Source organism: Pleurodeles waltl, chromosome 1_1 (genome assembly GCF_031143425.1).
Source record: "Pleurodeles waltl isolate 20211129_DDA chromosome 1_1, aPleWal1.hap1.20221129, whole genome shotgun sequence".
NCBI lineage: Eukaryota > Metazoa > Chordata > Amphibia > Caudata > Salamandridae > Pleurodeles > Pleurodeles waltl.
This window is the reverse complement of record NC_090436.1, coordinates 797,911,375-797,931,364: the sequence shown is the minus strand read 5'-3', so window position 1 is coordinate 797,931,364 and position 19,990 is coordinate 797,911,375.

The window sequence follows — 19,990 nt, the reverse complement described above, 5'->3', positions numbered from 1 at the left end:
TAACTCCGACAAGACGGAAGTCCTCATACACGGGCGCACCCCCTCGGCCTGGAACGACTCTTGGTGGCCCACCAACCTCGGCCCCCCACCCACCCCAGCCAGCCACGCACGAAACCTCGGCTTCATCCTCGACTCCGCTCTCACCATGTCCAAACAGGTCAACGCTGTCTCCTCTTCCTGTTTTAACACCCTCTGCATGCTCCGCAGGATCTTCAAGTGGATTCCAACAGGAACCAGAAAGACGGTGACCCAAGCCCTCGTCAGTAGCAGACTCGACTACGGCAACGCACTCTGCACAGGAATCCCAACAAAAGACATCAAACGACTCCAACGCATCCAGAACGCATCCGCCCGCCTGATCCTCGACATACCCCGCCGGTGTCACATCTCCCCCCACCTGAAGGACCTCCACTGGCTTCCCGTGGACAAGAGGATCACCTTTAAACTCCTCACCCACGCACACAAGGCACTACACAACACCGGACCCACCTACCTGAACTCCAGACTCAACTTCTACGTTCCCTCACGCCAACTTCGCTCTGCCAACCTTGCCCTCGCCACCGTCCCCCGAATCCAGCGCAAGACCTCTGGCGGCAGATCCTTCTCCTACCTCGCCGCCAAGACCTGGAACTCTCTCCCCACCTCACTACGCCAGACCCAGGACCTCCTCACCTTCAGGAGACTCCTCAAGACATGGCTCTTCGAACGATAGCAGCAACGCCCCCCCCCCCCAGCGCCTCAAAACCCTAACGGGTACATAGCGCGCTTTATAAATCTATTGATTGATTGATTGATTGATTGTTCCAGGATCTTCTTACTCTTACAATGTACTATAAGTTGGTCACAAACTAACTTGTCAGTCATTACACCAAATATACACTTTAAAGATAATTTCCTCAACTTTGAGACAAATTCATCAATGGCCTCCTGAGAGTGAGTGTAAAACTTATATTGGTTCATTACTATATTTACATCTTTAGCAAATCTTACATCCAATTGTTTTTTTGCATCTATATAAACATCTTCAATAGGGTCACCATTAGATGCTGCTACCACAGGTAAGTATTTAAAAATATGTTGGCCTTGCTTCCCTAAAGCTTTTACAAGTAGAGATTTCTTTCTAGATGCACTAAATTCTTGTCCTCCCAATGCTTCTAAATAAGTCTCAAACGTGCATACCCAATCTTCCCATTCGATTGAGAGCAATCCTTGTTCAGGAAGGAACATTGGAGGAGCATTAATGGCACAACTAGATTGCATTGCAAATATAAATATAATTTTTTGTCTTTAAAACATAAACAATGACACCGTTGTTATTGATATGCTTGTGTTGATGAAAGAAAGTTATTGATGCAGTATAATACTATGCTGTTTGAACACCCGGATTCTCAAACTCGAAGTTCATTTGGTGTGCAAATCACTGTAGAGAAGGTTATTTGCACAGTTATGTAAATTGCAACACGCTTTGTAGTATAATTAAGAAATTGATTTGCCGGTGCAATTGGTGTGCATATCACCGTCTTTCCAGGCTAACACAATGGGATATTGGTGTGCGTATCACCGTTGCAGGGCTAAGGCAATATGGCACCTGCCTATGATGTATGACATAGAACGTCTTCAACGCACACTGGGATATTGGTGTGCGTATCACCGTTGAAGGCCCAAAGCAATATGGCGCCTACGTATGACGTAGAATGTCCTCAATACTTTCCCAATGCGTGGAGACATGCGGATGCTCGCCGAAGTCGCGGCCTAATGTAAGAAATAGAGAGGAGCGGCCTCACGCCCAGACATCTTGCGACCACTGCACTTCTGAAAAGAAGCGATCACCACTCCAATTAAAAAACAAATTACAATACCAGGATTTGAAGACACACTCATCACCATGCTGGGACTTTCACCACGCTGGCACCTTCACCATAAATGATCTCTTTAAGCTTATCGCTCAATCTCACCACGAATGGGTTCAAAGCCACCTCAATCGGCTGTTGGTGCTGGCCGACTGACGCTTGACGCCAGTGTTGAGCCAGAGAGAAGAATCCAACAATCAGGATAAGTAGAAACATAGTTTATTCAGGATTTAGTCCCTACAGCCAGAGTGTGGCTATCCCTCAGCCAGTCAGCTGCTAACTGACATCCCTGGAAAGCTGGCTCTGCTACTGGAACTCAGAACACCATAGTGCTCTGAGTTTGATGTAGATGCATATAAAAAAGCTTGTAAGCTTACAACACACTGCCTTCCAGCTGCTTGCGATTCTGTGTAAGGGGTAAGGGGCTGAGGGGCTTAGGTTTGGAGGCTTCAGCTTTTGGTACTCACTCTTTTAAAATAGGAATGGCCATGGAAGCAGGGAGAAAGAGTTGGAGTAGAGATACTATCATGCGTGTAGGTAGCTGGCAGTCACATTGCTACCAGCGATAGGTGCACATGGCGACCAAAGATTTTTGTGGGGGGAATTCCTGATTTTTATTGTTTGTGTTTTACAGGTTCAGTGCCAGATCCAGAGGTTGACATTTTGGCAATTTGGTTGGTGGAGCATTCCTTTATAAAATGGGCACAGAAGCAGGTGGGACAAAGCAGCCATGGGATGAATCTGGGTTTAGATTCTGAATTGTACCAGGTGTACTGGGAGGGAAAAGGGGACATGCGGTAGAAAGAGTTCCTGCAATACTTAAATAGATTTCTTGTGAGGGGCAAATGTCCAGATATACTGCTAATACATCTAGGGGAGAATGATTTAGTGATTGAGAAAGGCTTAGAGATTCTCAGGTCAATGAAAAAAGATCTTAGAGAAATCTAGAAGCAGTGAGTTGGCTGCCATGTTTTGTGGACGGCATTTGTTCCACAGAGGTATTATGGGGGTGCAAAGAGACCGAGGGCAATAGAGAAGCCCAGTGCAAAATTAATAAAGAGATGTGCTTCTTTTGTGGGAACAGTGGCATAACAGTTCTGCAACACACGTATTTACATTTTGAAAATACTGAGGGGGTCATTCTGACCCTGGCGGTAAAAACCGCCAGGGCCAACGACCGCGGGAGCACCGCCAACAGGCTGGCGGTGCTCCCATGGGCATTCTGACCGCGGCGGTACAGCCGCGGTCAGAAAAGGAAAACCGGGGGTGTACCGCCGGTTTCCTGCCGCCATGGGGATTCCGAGCCCCATACCGCCATCCTGTTCCTGGTGGTTTGGGCCGCCAGGAAGAGAATGGCGGTATGGGGTGTCGTGGGGCCCCTGGGGGCCCCTGCAGTGCCCATGCCAATGGCATGGGCACTTCAGGGGCCCCCGTAACAGGGCCCCACAAAGATTTTCAGTGTCTGCCATGCAGACACTGAAAATCGCGACGGGTGCAACTGCACCCGTCGCACCCCTTCCACTCCGCCGGCTCCATTCGGAGCCGGCATCCTCATGGAAGGGTGTTTCCCGCTGGGCTGGCAGGCGGCCTTCTGGCGGTCGCCCGCCAGCCCAGCGGGAAACCCAGAATACCCGCGGCGGTCTTTTGACCGCGCAGCGGTATTCTGGCGGGCCCCGCCAGGCCGGCGGCTACCGCCGCCGGCCAGGGTCAGAATGAGGGCCTGAGTTTTTTAGAGGTGATGGTGTACATCTGTCCTTTATGGGGATGGAACTATATCCGTTTCAGACTAGGGACAGGTTAAAACAATTACTGAATAGTAACTATATCATCCCTAGTTGGGGGGGACAGAAAATGTCTGAACACCTTTTTCTGGGTGGCGGGGCATGGCAAGTTTCCATGGTTTAAAGAAATTTAGGGCTGTTGGAAATGGCAGTCCAGGTTGACAAAGAACAGGTAGGCAACAGCAGGGTTGGACGTGCCAGGAAGCCAAATGTTTGGTAGGAAATTATCTTAGTTACAGGTTCAGTGTTATAAAACATGGGAAGGCACTTTCATGATAGCAAGCAGACTAAACAGCATAGGGAAATACAGTACTGCAAACGCACAGATGGCTGGGGGGACAGGGTAGGGGGAGGGGGTTGAGTTACATAGGTGATTTGTCTGTATAATGAGGCTATTCGTTTTGTAAGGCAAAGGCCAAGGTTATGTTTGTAAGTGCAACTGTTTCCAATAAAGCAGCCTTTTCCACACATAAGCCTTGTGTCTGTGGTTGATAATGCTGCCTTCTTACCCAAAATAACACTACAGTTTAAATGTTTCATGCATTGATGCCTCCTGACATGTTTGTATTTTCCCTCTGGGGATTTGCTAACAGAAGTAATCACTACTCTTGTGCAAGTTTGTGTTTATAAAACTGTTATGGCAAAATGTTGCAATCTACTTGCCTTAACCTGTTTGAGAAGATTTTTTACTTCAGTGAGAGACACTCTAAAGGAACATTTCATCTCATAATGTCCAGATTGTTGCGGATCACAGAAATTATTATATGTCCCTCCCAGTTTAATTATATATTTCAGTGACCCCACGGAGAAGGATTTCTGCATGTTTTCATTTATAATCCAATCGACTCCCAAAACACATCAAATCAGAGTTGAAGCACACTGAGATGACCATCTTGCGACTAGTTCTACAACTGTGCAGTGTTCAGATGCACCTATACAGCCTATGCAGCAAACTCTGGAGTGCTTTGCTAGGGGAAGTGCACAGGGCACCAAGCAACATCCAACAAAGGCTATTCCACTTGCATTGCATTAGGGCTTCAAACCTTCCTAGGTGGATAAGGGAGCACATTTACAAACTCTCTACTGCATTTAAGAGGCTAAGGGAGCAACTTTGCAAACCATCTCCTTTGTTTTAGAGGCCAAGGGAGCACATTTCCATCCTCCTTCTTCATTTAAGAAGCTAAGGGGCATATTTATACCCCATTTGTACCAAATTTGTGTAATTTTTTCACACAAATTCGGCATAAAACTAACTCCATATTTATAGTTTGACGTTAGACTCGCCCAACGTGAAAATATTGGAGTTTGCACCATTTTTTAGATGCATGAACCTACCTTCCGTCAATGAGATGCAAGGGAGGCCTTCCCATCTAAACAATGGTGGTAACCCCATAGCCCCATATTCTTCCCCCATGCAAAAATGCCACACGGGTGGGAGGAGGGGCTAAATAATGATGCAAAGCTTGCTTTGCACCATTATTTAATGCCTGGGTCAGACCAGGCGTTAAGGGACCTGTGGACCCATTTCCATAGTTAAGCACCATGGAATGGGTCCACACGTCCCCTCCTCAAGCCCCAGGAACACCCCCAACCACACCAGAGGGACACTGAAGGATGGGGGACCCCATCTCAGGTAAGTAGGGTAAGTATAGGTAAGTATTTTATTTTGAACTAAGGTGCCATCGGGGGCCCAACTTGGGGCCCCCTGCATGGCACAGGGTGCAATGGCCATGCCCAGGGGACACTGGTCCCTTGTGCTGGCCATTCAGGTGGTGGGCATGACTCCAGTCTTTTCTGGGACATGAGTCATGTGGCATGGATGGTTATGTGTCAGAAAATTATGCTAAGCTGGTTAGAGTCCTTTTATTTTACTCTAACCAGCCTAACGTCATTTCTTGGTGCAAAATTCCCTTCTTCCATACCGCCAGCCCCACCCGGCTAACGTAATGTTTTTAATGCTAGCCCACTCTTGCCACCGGCTTGCATGATTCCATAAATATGGCGCCCGTCTGGTGCTCAGGAATGGCGCAAGCAAGTGCTAAACTTTTTGGTGCAAAACTGCGTTAGTGCAGTTTTGCACCAAGAGTATAAATATGCAGTTAAGGGAGTACATTTAAAAAAACTCTCCTTCATTTAGAAGGCTAGGGGAGTAAATTTACAAACCCTCTGCATTAATTAAAAGGCTAAGGGAGTCCATTTAATAACTCTCCTTCATTTAACAGGCTAAGAGAGTAACTTTACAAAACCTCTGCATTATCTAAGTGGCTAAGGGGGTACATTTACTAACAATTGCCTTCGTTTCATAGTTTTAAGGAGTATATTTACCATCCCTCTCCTTCATTTACCAGGATGAAGGAGTTAATTTAAACAAGTCAGTCTTCCCATGTATTCTTAGGAAATATTATTAGTGCACCTCTCAAAGATGCCTTAAAACCCAAAGCCAAATGCTTTTTTTGGGTAGTTGTTCATTGTCTGTTCAGGAACTAATGATGTTTGAACCTGCTTCCAGCAGATTCCAGGGTCATCCAGACTGTAACATCACAACATAAAATGATGGATGGAGTGTTGAAACGTTTCATACACTCTCCCCTAGTCACAGATCTGGGTTTAATCTATTGTTATTTTGTTCGCAACATCATCCCAGTTTGGACCCAGTGATATGCAAATCAGTGTTGACCCTGGTCCCTATGGGAGGAGTCCAGCCTGAACTAACAAGCCAGGTCCTCCCTGGACTGGAAACAAGCATACTGGGACCGGTTTCGGGGTATTACCCTTCATCAGCCAGGCTAGCTTGAATCTAGTGGCACAGCTCGCAAGGGACCCCAAACCAGGGAATACCCTTTCACTCGTTCGTGGGCTTGCCTTTCCAAAACCCCATGATTTAATTGGTAAATGCTTTATGTTTGTCCTGCATTGGGGTGGGTTTGTTACCACCTTGCAGACTGACCCTGTTATATAGATAATTCCACGATTGCCAATATACTTCAGCGTGGGCAAACTATATTTTGTTTTTGTCTCTCCCTTTTCTGATTCACGTCAGCCCTGGCTCTCACAGGGCTCACTGCGCCAACATCGCAAACTCCATCAGCGGTATCGAATCACTGGTCACATTGTTCATAGTTACCTAATCAGAGTAATTTCTTTTGGCTCTCCCCTTCGCATTCCATATCTTTCCCAAAAACACTTATAATTGATAAATCCCTTACAAAAAAATCTAGAAGTCCACAACAATGGCTTTCCCAGCACAGCGGGAGAGACAATACTACAATATTCACTGCACTCTGGAAAACTCGACCCATAATGCTTTGCAAGCATTCTTTTTCAGAACATTTTTGCCCATAACTCAGCCTGTGGTTGTCCTAGGACAATACCACTACCAAAACGTTCAGCATGATGCTCTCTTTCAGTTTAGGTCATCTCCGGGTCCCCACACTAGGTTAGTGGGGAGTCCAAGATAATAATCTCTCCCACCACTCAATGTATTTTTAATCTCTCTCATGGCTGAAACTTTTGTTTTATTGCTGAGAGTAATTTGTGTTTTAAGGGTCTTGTTTATAGGCCTGTTAGTCCTAAAAAAGTATAATGCATTATGTTCTCTAGGGGTCAGCTATATGGTTACACTGCATTACTTTGGGTCACTTTCTTTTCATGTGCTTATAAGCTAACAATATGGTTATATGACATGACATGTTTCTTCCAAATGCTGTTTTTGTTGTGGTGTCTTCTAGAGGTTGTTTTGAGCACTACAGTCTAATGCCGAAAGTTTAATTCTGTTAAATGTTTTATTGTGTTTATATGATAACTGTATATGCTTCATTAATCTCTCCTTATTGTAAGAAAGACCATGATTGAGACCATCTTAACATCCTTATTACACTATGACTGTTTGAACACTCTTGATATATTTCGGAGACCCTTCTAGTTTATTTCTCTCGTTACTCCTCCGTGGCTGTCTTGTGTCTTTTTTTGGTGGAATTGTGTTAGCCAGCAACTCTGATGGTGGGGTGGTGAAAGTGGTATTCTATTGGAATTAACATGGCAGATTTAAATTAGGGTGCTAAATGGCAAACGTTTCATTTTTGGCTGCAGATAGAGAAGGTAGGTAAATGGAAGTGCTTTAGTTATATGCAGGGCCACTGGAATTGTGTGGCAGGAAAAGACCAACCTATGTGGCAAGAAAAGTCCAGTTATGAATTTACAACACCAATAACTCTAACTCAAATGTGAGACCTATTGCATTGGAAATGCTTGTTTCATGTTCCTTGTTCGAAAGGAACATGAAGGGACAGTGGGGGAAGATGAAAGGACACAACTGGAAAAGGAAGCCATATTCTGGATGATTATCCCCTACGGTTACTTTGCAGCCACTTGAATATAAACTGCAAATAGACTTCATGATGGGGGACTGGAGGCATCAATTCTCAGTCAAATCTGAAACTCATCAACGTACTGCCATACAATAAACATGTTGTCCTCTTACTATGTCCCAAAGGAAATAACTGCCCTTTCTGGTTCGTGAAGCCTGGAGGTTCCTTTAAGCGTGCAGAACAAACTGGGGTCTAACTGAGCTGCTTGCTTACATATGTGCTTTTTAGCCCAAGGGAGATGTTTAGGGGCATATTTAAGAAAGGTGTGCCCTTTACCACCCCCTACAACCATCATGTGTGTGCCGTATTTAAAATACAGCACACTGAGGCGCAGGGTAGTGAGCAATAGCATAATTTTTTATGACGCTATAGATGTACTCTGCAGGAGTGGTGCCAAAATGTTGGCGCTACTCCTGCAGAGTACACAGCGGCCATTGTAAATAATGGTGTGCCCCCTTTTAACGCCTGCTCTGAGTAGGTGTTAAAAGTGCAGAAAAATATGATGCAAGGAAATCTGTTAGATTTCTTATTGCCATTTTTTCACCCCCCCCTAATGGGGGAACGCCCCTTTTGCATACATTGTGCCTGGCACAGGCATAATGTAGTGCAAAGGGTTACAAAGTGGCACTTTGTAAATATGGCGTGGGGATTTTGGCCATCTAAAGAAACATCACCATAAAAAAAAAACACTAATGTGTTGGTAGATGGAGCTAAGGGATCCTAAATATGCCACTTAGTTTCTCTGCTCAGTATGGAAACATGGCCTTAACAAGGCCTCACTTCCCCCCTGGCTTCTAAAGCAAACAGCTCTCGGAGGCATAGATGGGAAATTCTCTTATGTCTAAACAAAGCCAGAGACACTTCTCTGCAGGGTTTCCTCACTTTTCCTTTTCCAGTGAGGATATTTGTAGTTTCTTACCCAGTACATCATCATTACTGACGTTTCCCGCTAAATTCAGGGTGTAGTCAGTCACCATTCACCCACTCAACTGATCATCATACCTGCTGAACCTCACCAATGAGCAGTGGAGGCATTGTGAATAACTAATCTAGAATGTTACGCTTTTAGGGTTTACCTCTTGCCAACAGTGACTCACTGTTCCAAAGAATGGCTCTACAGGTTTGGTCATGATATGAGGAGCTTGGGAACCCTCCCATGATAACCATCAGAAAAGTCCTGGTGGCTTTGAGGCAAGAACCCACTTCAGAATACCTTCATGTGTGTAAGGAATTCAGAGTTCTATTACTGTTAACCTGGTCTATGGTTGGGGGCCGATCTGCAATTTGACTCTTGCCATCTGGCCACCTGTACTTAACCTCTTTATTAACCAATATTTGTCATGAGTTACAGAGAGATTAATCTACTCACTCCATTCAACTAGAACAATGCTATCTCCTATGTGAACGTATCCAGAATTCAGCAGCCACTTCAGAAAAAAAGCAAGGAGTTCACTTAGTGTGTTTATTTCATGCCGGAGACTACAGGTGTCAGTAATATCATAGAAGGAGTACAGTTGTGGAAAAATATAGGAACATAACGGCTGACTGGGAACGCCTCATAAGCAACCTCATCCCAGAATGTGAGATGCCAACAACCCGTGGTATATCAAGTGCTATTTTCAAACTGGCGGCCATCTTGGCACAGTGAGCAAAGTCTATAGATGATTACGTTCCATCTTATTTTGCAAGTAATAGTTCACAACAGGCATCCACAGACTATGGGCCTCATTTCAAGGCTGGTGGTCCACGGACTGCCAGCCTTTCAGTAACGGGTGGGCCACTGCAGGTGACGGTCAGACGGCTGCAACTATGGGTGGTCCGACCGCCACATTACAACCCTGGTGGGTGGACCTGCCAGGGGACCATCTCCACTGGGAACGTGTTTTCTGACAGATTGATGGCAGCCGGGGTTGTATCCAGCCACGGCAGCACTGAACTCAGCACCACCTAGCTGATTAGTCCCCCACGCCCAGCACCATCGGAATGCGCACTGCCTGCTTTACAGATAGTGCGCATTTTGAGGGTGCTGGAGTGCTACAATATTGGCCTTGGCTCCCTTGGCGTGTGCAACTTCATAATCTGTCCGCCAGAAACGTGGTCACTGCCGGCCTGAAGGTGTCTCCTGCCGTCCGTGGGGGCCTGACCTCACTGGCGGTGCCAGCAGTGAATTGGTTGTATTCACATGTGAAGACTGCCATGATCATAATTTGGCAGTCTTCTCTGCCAGCCTGTTGGCGGTAGGATCGCCACCGCCAACATGGCGGTCATGTAACTGCCAATATCATAATGACCCCCTTTGTGTGCATGTCACATAGCATGTCTATCGGTCAAAGTTTGATATCACTTGTTGCATCACTTTCAGTAACTGTGTGTTCCACTTCTCCTACATGTAACCTAGCCATTGCCACAATGGAAAGGACACCAGAGACAACCACTTCCCCTCTGGATGAAGCCCTCAGTGAGGAAATCACCCCTGGATGTGTGGATATTGAGGATGACTCTGGCCCATCTAGGACACCTGGTCAGTCAACAGCTATCAGCCTCACCCTGCCTACATTGACTCCTCCCAGCCCTGTTGCTTCTACATCTCAGGCACCCATTCGCACCAATCCTGTGTTCCAAGGATTGTGTCAACCAACATTTGCCCCACAGCCCAGGTACCTGAGTCACCAGTCGTAAACCCAGACAACGATGGACCTGGCACCAGTGGGAGTGGGCAAACGGTACCAGGTACACAGGCATGTAGGGGTAGGGTACGTGGGTGGGATTGTGTGGGCCCGAGGGTGGAGGCTCCTAGGGATACAACTGGCCAGGACACCATCTCCCAAGTCTTGGGAGCTTACCAACAATCACAAGGCGTGATGGGCCAGGTACTTACCACGATAGGAGAGATCAAGCAGCTGCAGAGGGACCACCGCCAGGAAGTGATGCAGCAGTGGGAGGACCAAAATGCCCTTTTAGCTGCCATTGCAGGGGGGCTGAGAGACATGAATACCACCCTGAGTAGGTTGTGTTCACAACAGCTGGCCCCTTCCACTATCAATGTGACTTTTGCTCCTTCTACATCTGTGGCAGCCAGTGGAATGGAGGCCCTGCCAGAAGTAGGACATGCCTCACACACTACTGCCCCTGTAGCTGATGAACCCCTCCTCCACCGCAAACGTGGATGTCCACCTAAACATCTAGGAGAAGCAGATGCCAAGACTTCAACCACTGCCAAGAAGTGAACCTCTACTGACTGGTTCCCCTTGTTAGTCACTTATAGATCCTGTTGACTGTCCTACAACCAATCCCCATTTTCCAAAGGTAGAAGAACACTGGACTTGAGAGTTCAAATGTTGTTGCAGCTACCCTATGATTTCATTCACCATGACTGAACACATCACTGTTATATATCCATTTGATTTGATCCAATTCCCACTTATAAATGTGCACTCCTTAATAAACACTACTAAACCACAGATCTTGTGTGAGTCATTTTTCAGCAATATGTAACTGTTGACTGTAATACCTCTTGCACATAAAAGATATGCAAAAATGTACCAACTTGGTAAAGTCCAATCTCACATGTACTGTTCAATCAGGGTTCAATATGCATTTGATTATACCGATGGACAACGGCTATTCACATTCATTGCACTTTCCTACATATAGGTTGGGAAAATGCCAATGATTACACAGTGAAGTACTGCTGCATACTTTAGGACTCAGCATAGGCGTGATTCAATAGCACCCCACAGATCAGTGAAGTTTGGGACATGTCAGTCTTTCACTATCCGAACAGGCAAACAGATTGGTTCAATGTGTCATCAGCTAAAGCCTCATCAAATACCCATACCATACCTTCCAAATTACCAGACCCTATAATACAGACAGAGGTCTGTACAAATGCCCATAGCCATGCAACCTTCCACTTACCATGGTAAGGTATCAGTATGCATGCTACATACCTATGTCAGTCTTGACACACATGCACAGTGGCCTGAAATGAGGAAACACAGTGACAGCTACATCCACATAAGGTATCACGAAAAATCAAGCCATTTAGAATGTTGAGCTTATGGATTGCATAGGCTGACGTGTCAGAGACACAAGACCACACACATGGCACCCTTGGGCCCACCTCCCATGGCAAACAGGTCTATAGTGTGGTAAAGGGCACTATCTGTCCTGGCAGTCTGGGCATAGAACTCACACACCACAGATCTCATGCCTGTCAGTACCTGTTTCAGTCCATGTTGACTTCACATGTCAGTCTGCAAATCCCACCTGCCTGTGACACTGTCAGATATTGCCAAATGAGGATGACCTTGTGAAGTAATCTGCAAAATAAAAAATGTAATACATAAGGCATAGGCAGGAATTGATAGTAAAAAATCATACACCTATATCCAATATACAATGGTAACTCTGTGCATTGTGTCAAACTTAGACTATGGTGATCAAAAAGCTGCACACTGCTCCATGTAGTATTCCTCATGCACATCTGAGTAATGTGCTTTGAAGCTATTTATGACCGGTCTGATGGTCATACTAAGACCCTTTTTAAGCAACCCTAACCCCTCCTACCCCACTGAGTTAGTTAAATTAGAGGACATCACATACCTCAGGTAAAGTACTGATTGATGAGATCTGCCAGATGTCTCCAGCTTCATCCTCATTATAGTCATCCTCACTTGGCAAATCTACATTCTCACCCACTGGAACTCCCCTGCCCCCGCCCCCACTCCCCAATCTGGTATAAATGGGACTTGAAGTTTCAGGGTAAAGTTGTGGAGCATGCAGCAGGCAACAATAATTTGACATACTTTGGTGGATGAGTAGAGGAGGGCTCCACCAGACTTATCACTGCAATGTAATCTTGTCTTCAGGAGCCCAAAAAGTCCACTCCACGACATGCCTTGTCCTTCAGTGGGCCTCATTGAAACAGACTTCCCCTGGCGGGGTTGTGAATCCCACTGGTGTTAACAACCATGGACGGTTTGGGTAGCCAGAGTACCCTGTAAGGAATAGTAACAAAGATGGAAACATAAATCTTGGGCATCCACACATTTGGTAGCAGATAACAGTTGCAGACAACCAGCCAGTCCCCCTCTGTGTAATGTTGTATCATGAGCAGTGGAATATTGCTGTTCCACATGATGAAGGCATCATGGACTGACCCCTGGTACCTTGCACAAACTTGTGAAATGTAGATTTCAGCCAAACAGACTACTTGGGCATTAACGGAGTAGAAGTGTTCCTGTTCCTATACACCTGTTCATTGCCATTTAGGGGAACCAAGGCTACATGGGTGCCATCAATGGCTCCCACCACATGTGGGATGTGTGCCAAAGTAAACAAATCAGTCTTCACATGGGCCAAATCTTCACATTGTGGAAATCTGATGTAGCTGTCCAGGTGTTTCAGCAATGCAGATTGTCCAGTCTTCAAAACCAGACTGGACATAGGCTGAGACATCCCAGCAGTTAGGGGCACGGTATTTTGAAAGGAACCTGTGGTCAGGGAGTGCAGCACTGACATGACTTGTACAATGGGTGGTATGCTAAAGGGATTTTGAATGGTAGGCATCAGATCTGCCTCCAACTGATGACAGAGATCCATGATTGTATGCTTATCCAGGCCATAGATTTGGATGACATGTCGATTCACCATGGTCTGCAGGTATGCTAGTGGATGGTATGCTGGAGGTTCTCTCACTCTTCTCGTGCCAGGGTAACTATGTGAGATAAAATCAGAATGTATGTGTATCACTCATTCTGTCCATTATAAGTATTAAATACATATGTCATACATAATGCACAAACATGCCAGATGCAAGTGTAGAAACATTGTACACAGAACGTACCTAGGCAAATAATTGCTTATTACTGCAATCACATCCCCTTTCCTCAATCATGATTTTGAAATGGATTAGCAAGTCACCAAAAATCTCTGTGATAATGACATTCTTATCATGTATCACATTTTTTAAACACCAGTACCATATTTCAGATAGCCACCGGTTGGCTGACAATGCCACTAAAATTACATTACTTATAACTCATCAAGTTTACAACCTGTACATTAATCATGCATATTCCCACATTTGCTCAAAGCCAGCAGTGAGCACAATGTCATAGATATGTTTCACAGCTTGTGACACAACTTTGATTTACCCTTACCAATTATCAATGAGCCTTAAAATGTCAGCAGCATGACGTACTGTACTGGACATTCGGAAATAACCTCACTCAGCCGGCGAAGTTGTCATGGTGGTAGACGGATACAACAGCGGTGGACATTGCCATTGGAACACATTGCTGCCTTTGGCGGTCTTGCGCCAATGGCGATGTCTGCTGGCAGTATTTTACATGGCGAAAGTGACAGTCATCTCATACTTTATGTCTCACTTGACTCCTGACACTGCTGCCAGCAAGACCTTCACGGCCTGAGCTGCTGTGTACTGCCTCTGGGAGCAATCATGCCATGTCCTACAGGTGATAGGACCCTTCCCTTCTCCCTGGAGGAGCTACATAAGCTGATGGAAGAGGTCCTATCCCTGTATGATCAGCTCCATGGTGCACCAAAGGAACAGGTAAGTGCACCATGTGGACATACGTATATTTGCTAATCTATCCTTTGTTATGTGAAGCAATGGTTGATGGATAAAGTATATGATGATGTCCACGTAATGTGAAAGAATGAAGGGTTGTGGTAATATGTGTCTGTAGATGGGCATGTGCCTATGTGTTTTGATAGATTTTGAGTCCTGAGACATAGCAGAGAGTGTGTGATATATGTTCCCCGAGCCACCTACTGACTGTAATACATGATCACTGAAGGTGGCATGGCAAACTTTGCCAGGAATACCATGTTTACAGATGTGCTTGTGGTCTGGTCATATGTAACAAGCTGACACTCAGTGATGGATATGCATGTTGTATGCCTGTTTCAACATCATACCAGGCCTGGCTGCATATCGTCATGTGTCATTGAAGGGGATGTTGAAGACAGTCTGTGTATGGCTAGTTGCACTAATTTGTTTTTCACCCTGCTTTTTTGGTATGGTTCATGTGAACATGACATTCTCCGCTTGTCTGTGTCATTCATGCAGGTCAACGCCCATCACAGGAAGAGGATTTAGTGTGCCATTGCCAAGAAAGTGCGGACCCAGGAGGTCCACAACCAGAGGAGCACGAGGTGGGAGGACCTGAGACGCTGGGCCTGGAAGACCGCAGAGGCCCAGCTGGGGATGTATTCGCAAGGAAGAGGGGTGCCCAACAAATCTTGACGCCCCCCCAATGGCCCGCATATTGTCAGTGACCTACCCGGAATTGGATGGGTGTTTGAGGGTAGCACAGCAGCCACAAGGGGGTAAGAACAAACCTAACACAATTTCACCCATCTACCAGATGTGTCAGATTGTTAACTGACAATGTGGTAAGTGTAAAGGGTCAAAGATTTCCAGTCAACACACTGATGTACAGTCCCCAACAATGGTACACTGGTGTGCACATTCTAATGTGTATACAGCCATATTACTCACCTATGTTGTCCCCTCTGTACAAAAGCATATGATGATGCACATGTGACAGTGACATATGTGTACCACTATACAGCTTTTCATACCCTGTTGGTTGTTCATTCCCACATACAGGTCAATACTCCCAATATCAGCTTTCTGTCCATTGTAATGTCCTGTGATCCATGTCTATGTTCAACATTGAGTCTGACAATTTGAAGTCATTCCTACTTTTCAAAAGATTGCTGATGAGTGACAGCATCATCTGAGGCTGTGATGTCCATCTGACATTTCATATTACGTACTTGCTTAACTTATTCAGACGTGTTACAAAGTGATCCCTCTTGGTAAGACTGGGATGTACATAGACCTTTGTAATGCCTCATCTGAGTGGACAACCTACATGTTGGGAACCATGGAGGATTTTATAGACTCCTATAGGATCACAAACATTGGTGTCAGGGCTACGAATGTTAGTACCATGTTCATGTTCTATAGGAGGTAAGTGATTACACAGCATTTTCCTTAGCCATACTGTTATAGGCATGATACATAGGCAAAGATATCTTATTCACTGTTACAATCTTATGAGTTTTTTTGCCCACTTCATTTGTAAATTGAAAAGTTCAGCCATTATTCCACATTGTAAAGAGTTATATACATACTTTCTCTTGCTATTTAGGATATGTCTAGTAAGTCCTGGATGTATGGAAACCTATTGTTTGTACTGACACCAATGTGGTGCAGGTGTGGCAGTTCAAATACACCTGTGAGTGGTATGGTATGCGTATTCAGGCATTTGGCTTGCATCATGGTGGGTGTACCTGTCATTGTAGCATCAGGTATTGTTTGTCTCTCTGATTTTCTCACAGACAGGTGTAAGGCTAGTCATGTCTGATGTGTGGAAAGTGGTGTTGCCACCCAGTCGTTGGGCTATTGATGGAATAATTGCATGATTAGTTAATTCTGATTGACACATTTATGCATGTGACAGTGGTCCATTGACTAGAAACAGAAGATATAATACCTGTTGTTGTTTGTGTGAGTAAACGCTCTGAGCTTAGTAGGCCCTTATATGACTGATCTACTTTGTTTTCATGAGGACAATGACTTAGATGACTTGGTCCACAATGTATTTCCAATCCTTCAAACATCATTATTGGTAGAGGTGACATGTTCAGACTCTTTCTTCTTAAAAAACGTAAGTATGCCAATTAGAGAAGTTGCATGTTTGCATACATCTGTTAGGAATGTTGTTAACTATGTGACATGAAGTGGGTATGGCTTGTGTACACCAGGCTGTCTCGAGCTTACTATACAATATGTTTCATTGCTTAGTACATGACATCCGGCTTAATTGTTAGTAGGTGTTAAGTTTGTTTATTAGAATTGTGGAAATGAATGTCACATTTCTTAACTATAGCTTGATTGTTGCTTGACTATGTTGCTGTGGATAGGAACCCTGTATCATGTGTGTAAGAAGTTGGCTCTCTATATACTATTTCAAAGTAATAAATACTGTGCACAGAGTCCAAGGGTTCCCCTTAGAGGTAAGATAGTGGCAAAAATAGATATTTCAAATGCTCTATTTTGTGGTAGTGTGGTTGAGCAGTAGGCTTACCAGAGGGTAGTGTTAAGCATTTGTTGTACAGACACAGGCAATAAATGAGGAACACACACTCAAAGACTTACTCCAAGCCAGTAGGTTTTTATATTGAAAAATATATTTTCTTAGTTTATTTTAAGAACCACAGGTTCGAGATTTACATTAAACACTTTAAATGTAAGGTACTTCACTTAGATACTTTAAGAACTTTGAATGAAAACAATATCATGTACAGTATTTGTAAACATGGCAATAAGCTATTTTCAAAGTGGACACAGTGCAAAAATCAACAGTTCCTGAGGGAGGTAAGTAAGGGTTAGATTAGGAGGTAAGTAAAACACTGATAAGTCTCAGTCCTGGGGCATGGGCAGCCCACCGTTGGGGTTTCAAGGCAACCCCAAAGTTACCACACCAGCAGCTCAGGGCCAGTCAGGTGCAGAGGTCAAAGAGGTGCCCAAAACACATAGGAGCCTAGGGAGAATAGGGGTGCTCCGGTTCCAGTCTGCTAGCAGGTAAGTACCTGCGTCCTCGGGGGGCAGACCAGGGGGGTTTTGTAGAGCACTGGGGGGGACACAAGTAGGCACACAAAACACACCCTCAGCGGCACAGGGGCGGCCGGGTGCAGTGTGCAAAGCAGGCGTCGGGTTTCAGGTAGGAAACATTGGAGGGACCCGGGGGTCACTCTAGCGGTGCAGGCAGGCACAGAGGGGGCTTCTCTGGACAGCCACCACCTAGGCTAGGCAGAGGGTCGCCTGGGGGTCACTCCTGCATCGAAGTTCGGTTCTTTCAGGTCCTGGGGGCTGCTGGTGGAGTGTTGGTTCCAGGCGTTGGGTCCCTTGTTACAGGCAGTCGCGGTCAGGGGGAGGCTCTGTATTCTCTCTGCAGGTGTCGCTGTGCGGGCTCAGGGGGGTCGTCTCTGGTTACTCACGGGTTCGCAGTCGCCGGGGAGTCCTCCCTGAGGTGTTGGTTTTCTGAAGGTCGAGCCGGGGGCAGAGTGTAGAGTCTCACGCTTCGGGCGGGAAACGTGAAGTCCTTGGAAGTTGCTTCTTTGTTGCAAAGAAGTAGCTCGTTTTGAACAGGGCCACTGTTCACAGGAGTTTCTTGGTCCTGTAGTCCAGGGCAGTCCTCTGAGGCTTCAGAGGTCGTTGGTCCCTGTCGGATGCGTCGCTGGAGCAGGTTTTCGAAGTTGGAGACAGGCCGGTAGGGCTGGGGCCAAAGCAGTTGTCGTCTTCCTCCTTCTCTGCAGGCTTGTAGGTCAGCAGTCCTTCTTCTTTCTTCAGGTTGCAGGAATCTGATTTCCTGGGATCTTGGGAGACCCTAAATACTGAATTTTGGGGTGTGTTTAGGTCTGGGAGGGTCTGGCTACTGTCCTTGAGGGTGGCTACACCCTCTTTGTGCCTCCTCCCTGTGGGGAGGGGGTCACATCCCTAATCCTATTGGGGGAATCCTCCAAACTCATGATGGAGGATTTCTCAAGGCAGGGGTCACCTCAGCTCAGGACACCTTAGGGGCTGTCCTGACTGGTGGGTGACTCCTCCTTGTTTTTCTCATTATCTCCTCCAGCCTTGCCACCAAAAGTGGGGGCAGTGGCCGGAGGGGCGGGCATCTCCACTAGCTGGGATGCCATGGGGTGCTGTAACAAAAGGGGTGAGCCTTTGAGGCTCACCACCAGGTGTTACAGTTCCTGCAGGGGGAGGTGAGAAGCACCTCTACCCAGTACAGGCTTTGTTCCTGGCCACAGAGTGACAAAGGCACTCTCCCCATGTGGCCAGCAACATGTCTGGTGTGTGGCAGGCTGGCAGTAACTGGTCACCCTACACTAGAAGTCGGGTAGGTATTGAGGGGGCATCTCTAAGATGCCCTCTGGGTGTATGTTACAATAAATTGCACACTGGCATCAGTGTGCATTTATTGAGCTGAGAAGTTTGATACCAAACTTCCCAGTTTTCAGTGTAGCCATTATGGAACTGTGGAGTTCGTGTCTGACAAACTCTCAGACCATATACTCTTATGGCTACCCTGCACTTACAATGTCTAAGGTTTTGCTTAGACACTGTAGGGGCATAGCGTTCATGCACATATGCCCTCACTTGTGGTATAGTGCACCCTGCCTTAGGGTTGTAAGGCCTGCTAGAGGGGTGACTTACCTATGCCACAAGCAGTGTGAGGTTGGCATGGCACTCTGAGGGGAGTGCCATGTCGACTTAGTCATTTTCTCCCCACCAGCACACACAAGCTGTGAGTCAGTGTGCATGTGCTGAGTAAGGGGTCCCCAGGGTGGCATAAGACATGCTGCAGCCCTTAGAGACCTTCTCTGGCATCAGGGCCCGTGGTACCAGGGGTACCAGTTACGAGGGACTTAGCTGAGTGCCAGGGTTGTGCCAATTGTGGAGACAAAGGTGCAGTTTAGGGAAAGGACACTGGTGCTGGGGCCTGGTTAGCAGGGTCCCAGCACACTTTCAAATTATAACTTAGCATTAGCAAAGGCAAAAAGTTAGGGGGTAACTACCTGGGGGTATTAGTCGACTGGATGTAATGTTACTGATGTGTAAACTACGATGGAAATGGTATGTAGAGAATGTGATAACCATACCTCACTTTCTGTTTTGCAGCATCAGCATCAGCATCAGCAGCAGAAGAAGATGGGGCACGGCCGAGTGGGGAAGCTTCTGGCCATAGGACCTCCAGACATGAAAACACCATCACCAAGGGATCCAGTGGCCTAGAGGGCAAGGGGATTAACATGGGGTAGACGGATCAAGTTCATCATCATCTGAATCCTCCTCCAGTGGCCTCTCCCTGGCAGTGGTGGACCCATCTGGGACCACCCCAGCACCATCTTTGTAAACCACCCACCTTTCTATCACAGCCCTCCCTGTAGC